We start from the raw sequence: 5895 nt of genomic DNA on the forward strand, positions 1-5895 counted from the left end.
ACCACGTTATTCACGTGATAATGCATGCCGTCCTTCCGGTGTAGGTCACTCAAAATCGTCTCTCCAATTATTCCGTGGATGAGTCTATCATTCTTCTTACGAGATGGATTTTCTGATTCCGCCCTTGTGCTTTATTGCAGTGGAATTTCCCGCGGGTAGCCTTCCTCCTCACGCCAACACCGGATGTAGTCGGGAGGTTTTCTCTTCCGCTACTCTTAGGCAGGCTGTTGGCCCACTTCCTCGGTTCGACGGGGATCGTCCAAATGACTCTTGCCGTTCGATACAGGAAGGAGGGCGCCATTGCTTGCGCCAACTTATCACAGATGCCTCCTTCACCCCTGATTCTACTTCCACTCAGGTTCTAAAGAAGCCGGGTTTTCTATTTGGAGATCATGTCAGGGATCCTGCCACGCTGACTCTTTGTGAGGAGCATTGGTTAACTCTTGACGGTGGAGCCTGTTTGTACATCCCTTCGATTCCACGCCACTATTCTTTCAGTCATTTGAAGGGGCAAGCCGTGGACCGGCAGATGTCTTGGCATCTTACTGAAGATGCTGATCGGGTTCAATGCGGATATGCTACTCACCATAAGACTCCTGGCTCTGAGGGGTATCATGACGTGCGTGGTCTACGACCCGGGATCATGGGTCTTGATACTGCACCCCCAGGCGAGGTGTCAGCTGCTGCTCCGACTGTGAGCAACCGTCTGGCTCTTCTTGGGAGACAGTTACCCCCATCGGAGTACAGATGTTATGGCTGGGCTTCCTCCCTAGCCAAAGGGTGGTGGGCGCGCATGACTGGTTTCGTCTTGGCGCGCTGGGAGAGGGATCTGAAGAGCAGTGGGTTGTATGCACCCATACGAGCTACTATGTACGGCATCCCAGTCAGCTGTCGCCATTTCTTGGCTTTGCTGGAGACTTATGTGCCCGATAGCAACACCTTCCTGACCAGCGGAGGTGAGCTAGGGTTGGCCTTGCACGAGATGCATTATGTTTCGGGTCTTCCGATGGGGGACTGTCCGTATCAGGAGTACTTCCCTACGAACCAGCAGCTGGAGTGTATGAAGAAAGATACTCCGGACATGTATGACACACTCTGGGATCTTACTTGCCACTACTACACTTCCTTGATCCAAACTTCTCCCCAAGCGAGAAGGAAGAGGCAGATCAGCTTGAAGCAGTTTGCCAGCTACTTGTTTCAGAACTTGGATGGTGATTCTAGTGCGCCCATTCATGAATTAGACGTGATGACTCCTTCGGCCGTTAATGAGTTGTTGGAAAAGGCTGAGGTTCGTTCCTACACTATCGGCAGTGCTGAGGGGGCTTTTCCCGCGGGGACAAAGTTTCGCTCTTTTCTCCGCCGCGCACAGAGGTCTATAGGGTCCCGGGCGCTATTAGCAGGCTACCTTGCCCTTTGGTTGAAGAAGTGTGTCGTCCCGCACCAACCTTCTGACGCTCTACCCATCGAGGTGCTCTTCCCTGCAGTTCAGCTGGCTTATGGGAGAGAGCTTTCCCTGCTCCCAGCAATGGTTGCTAGTATCCATTGCGGGCTCAGGGGTCTGGTTAGCAGTTTTACACATATGGGTTCTGAACCATCAGCTGAGCTGGTTTGCCCAAAGGTTGAGCTCCCTTACGCATATTTGATGGCGTGGCTCGTTCTTCACCGTCCCGACTTGATGTCGGCCCCCAGCGTTGTTGACATCCCTGTCCCCTTCATGCAATTGTTGGAGCAGAGCAGATGGTTTGGGAGCAAATTTAGTGATGTTCAGCGAGAGCTCCGGGTCCGCAAGAGTTGGGAGTTCTTTAAGTGTTTCCCTCACTTTTCAGGTCGCTATGGCGACGTGCTGGTTGATGAGGAGAAACCTAGAAGTGACCGGACCGTTCTTGACGCTGGTTGCTTCCGGTGGTTAGTGAACATCCGTGTAGGCTATCTCGTCCTTCGGGTGAAGAACCAGTGCCACATAGAGCCTTATCTCCCTTGCCGCTTTGCTCGACAATTCGGCTATGACCAACTGTATGTCGGGAATCCGAGCCGCAGCCTGCGGGTTGAGGGAGGATTGATTGATGGCGTTCGAGCGTGGCTATGGACGATGGTGGGCTGTACTGGAGCCCGTTTTGCTCTTCCTTCGTACCGGCGTAAGCCATTGATCACTTTCCTCAGCTGCAAGTGGTTCCTTTCTGCATATGAGTCCATCAGCGTGAGGAGCCTCTCAGAGTTGCAGTCCGAGTACGCGGTCCGGGCTGCTATGATGGCTGGTCGCAGAGCTGAGCTTGCTCAGAAGCGGAGAAAAGGGCATGCCAAATCTCTTGTCTCAGACGAAGAAGAACTTCTCCCTACGGGTGATGATGACGAGACCTCCGAGGACGAGTATGCGGACGCAGATACCGGCAGAGGGGATCTCGATACTGGTTTGTCCTATCTCTTTTAATTTTCATTTTCCATAAATGACAGCTCTTTTTCATTGAAATGGCTATTGTCACTTTAGGTAGGGCAGTCAATGATCATGAGCCACCAGCTCCTACACACGTTGAAACGTGTGATAGGCCTGCGCATGTTCGACCCTTTGGTCCTCGGAGGGTTGGTGCCCCGAAGAGGAAGAAGACCGCCCATAAGCCCCATGACGATCAGCGTCCCTGTGGAGTGGACTTAGGGAGCACTGCCGATGGAGGGGGAGGTAACATTCAATTGCTCTTGCTTCAAGGTTGTTTACCTTTTGGGGATTTGTGACCATGTTTTGTGCTTCAGGTTTCTTCGAGGAGGGCGAACTCCCACCGGGTTCGGCGTCCCCTGGCGTTGACAACATGGATTGCTTTGTGCAACAAATGTGCGACGCTTTTCACGATGGGTCTTTGGGCATCGACCTTAACATCGATCTTGAGCAGATAAATAATGTTGAGCCCACAATCCCTTATTCAGGTATATCCGCATCCAATGTCATTTTCCTTATGTAAGGTGAAGGAAGATTTCTCGTTTGAGCTTTCCTCATCCTTCAACATTTGGGTTACCCTGCAGATGTTGCGATGGAGGGGCCAAGCTTCTCGAAGCCGGATGCCGGCTTATTAGCTGACATGCTGGCTGAGCAGACTTCCAGAGGGACCGAGAGACCATTCTTCGGGAACGATTCATCTACCGGTATATATCTGATTTTCTCCCTCTTGCCCGATATTTCATATGACTAATGAATGATTGATTATCGCAGCGTCTACCATTGGAGTTAGCCCGGTATCTATCCCTGGCATATCCAGTTTGCCTCAGAGCGACGGGCTTGCAGGTATGTATACGATTCAGGGATATTGTACTTTCCTATGTTTATCTGTCTTTTGACTAATGAGTGCAATCATAGGACCAGCCGCTAGGACTGATTCTCATATGACTCCTGACATCCCTCAAATGCCCGCGGATAATGGATCTACAGGTATGCAGATCCCAATTCTTCTTATTCGTCTAAATTTTCATTTTGACTAATAAGAGAGTGTCATCATAGGACCAGCAGCTTGGGCCGATACTCTTATGACTCTTGGCATTCCGGCTGCATCTGAGGACATGGGGATTGCAGGTATGTATACGACCTCCTTATCCCGATTCTCCTTACTTGTCCAAATTTCCATTTGGTTAACATAGGAATGTCACTGTAGGACCAGGCGTTCAGCCTGATACTGCTACAGTCCCCGGGGTTGAAAGTCCTCATAGCAGTGGTGCCTCCCCGTCTCTGCCGAGTGGTGCGAGCAATCTGTCTGCAGGGGCTGACGTACCCTCTTCTGCTGCTGTCCCGGAGCCTGTCGGCTCTCAACCCGATGGGACATCCGTTGGCGTCGGTATGTTCGGAACCTGCCTTTTGACTTTCCTTTCCATATTCGATAGTTCACTGAGCTTCCAAGTTGTTGCTTGTAGGATCTCGATCTTCTTTGCACGAGCGTGTCCGTAGCCTTTTGGCCGATACTGATCCTGACGGAGAGGCTTTCCGTACGGACCTCAGCTTCTTCACCGCCTGGTATAATGGCTTGATCGAGAAGCTTCTCCACCGAGGAGGCGGCTTCGATCAGTTCCGGCGTTCCTTCTCTCGCCACATGACGATGATGAGGGAAGAAGGATACCCGGAACTGGCTGATTCCTTCACTGCTGATTTCGCTGCCCTGGAGTCAGAGATACGAGAGTTGAAGGAACTGGAGGTTACCGGGGCTTCTTCTTTCGTATCCTCTGAGTTAGAGCATAGGATGGAGCAGTGGCGTGAACTGAGATCTTCCGTCGGGCGTGAGCTTCAGTCACGCGAGAGCTCCCTTGCGCATCTAATGGCTAACATGGCGAGGATGGATAGGGAGAAAGCTGAGTTACTCCGTTCCTTGGACTCGAATCGCGAGGAAGCGACTAGGTTGAAGGAGGCCTTGAAGCGTGCCGAGGAATCCGCCGTTCTTATCGCAGATGACTTGATCGGACTAGAGCGTTCCCGTGACCAGGTACTCGAGGAGTTCGGATCCACTCAGGAGGGATTGATGAAGTTGAAGAGTGAAGCTGCGGAGATCTTGAGCTGTTCTGAGGAATCTGCCCGAGCAGATCTGCAGGCGGGACTTGAGCAGAGTTATGCAGATAGACTTTTTAGCTTAAAGTCTCATATTCTTAGCCGTCAGTTGCCTTCGGGCTAATGAGCTCTTTGTTGTATGCTTTTGACTTGACCTATTAATAGAAACTCCACATTTGCTTCTTTCTTGTGATTTGTCTGCATTTCTTCTGAATGACAGATTTTATGGGATTTTTGGCAAACCCCCAGCCATCAACGGGTTTGATATGCCTTTACCGATCACCGTTTGAATCGGGCTAGCATGTGGATTGTCTAGATCCGTCCCACATGTAACGTTGTGCTAAGAAAATTGCTTTTCTTAGATTTGATGCTATGACTTTGAATACATAGACTTCGTCTTTCTTACGGGAATAGACTACCCGGCAACGCGTGTTAGGCATTGACTTTGGGGTTTTTGGCAAACCCCCAGCCTTCAACGGGTTTGATATGCCTTTACCGATTACCGTTTGAATCGGGCTAGCATGCGGATTGTCGAAATCCGTTCCGCATGTAACGTTGTGCTAAAGGAATGAACTCCCTTAGACTTAATGCTACGACTTTGAATACGTAGACTTTGCCCTTGTTACGGGAATAGGCTACCCGGCAACACGTGTTAGGTGTTGACTTATCCCTACTTAGGATTCGGGATAAAATTCCCCATGCACCAAGTGCGCGGATTGGAAGTTGAAAGTTGTGTCAAAATAGGAGAGGAAGAATTTTATATTCTATCTCCCGATGCTGAAGAGGAAGAATTTTATATTCTATCTACAGCTGGAAAGGAAACTCGAGGTGGGATATCCACCCCCAGAATCCGGAAGGATGAACTGGGAGCGGGATCTCCACTCCGAGCATCCGGAATGATGAACTGGGAGTGGGATCTCCACTCCGAGCATCGGAAAGGTCCGAGGAGAGGAAGAATTTTATATTCTATCTCCCGGTGCTAAAGAGGAAGAATTTTATATTCTATCTTCAGCTGGAAAAGAAACTCGAGGTGGGATTCTCCACCCCCAGTATCTGGAAGGATGAACTGGGAATGGGATCTCCACTCCGAGCACCCGGAATGATGAACTGGGAGTGGGGTCGCCACTCCGAGCATCGGAAAGGTCCGAGGAGAGGAAGAATTTTATATTCTATCTCCCGGTGCTAAAGAGGAAGAATTTTATATTCTATCTTCAGCTGGAAAAGAAACTCGAGGTGGGATTCTCCACCCCCAGTATCTGGAAGGATGAACTGGGAGTGGGATCTCCACTCCGAGCATCGGAAAGGTCCGAGGAGAGGAAGAATTTTATATTCTATCTCCCGGTGCTAAAGAGGAAGAATTTTATATTCTATCTTCAGCT

The 5895-nt window shown here is 50.3% G+C and overlaps 1 long non-coding RNA gene across 1 annotated transcript; it reads left to right on the top strand.

Annotated features, from left to right (window-relative positions):
- On the top strand, positions 3094–3521 carry LOC109824476. Its single transcript, XR_002242654.1, has 4 exons — positions 3094–3132; positions 3200–3271; positions 3344–3415; positions 3485–3521. It is a non-coding gene; the product is annotated as an uncharacterized LOC109824476 (long non-coding RNA).

This window comes from Asparagus officinalis, chromosome 9, assembly GCF_001876935.1.
Source record: "Asparagus officinalis chromosome 9, Aspof.V1, whole genome shotgun sequence".
Taxonomy (NCBI): Eukaryota; Viridiplantae; Streptophyta; class Magnoliopsida; order Asparagales; family Asparagaceae; genus Asparagus; species Asparagus officinalis.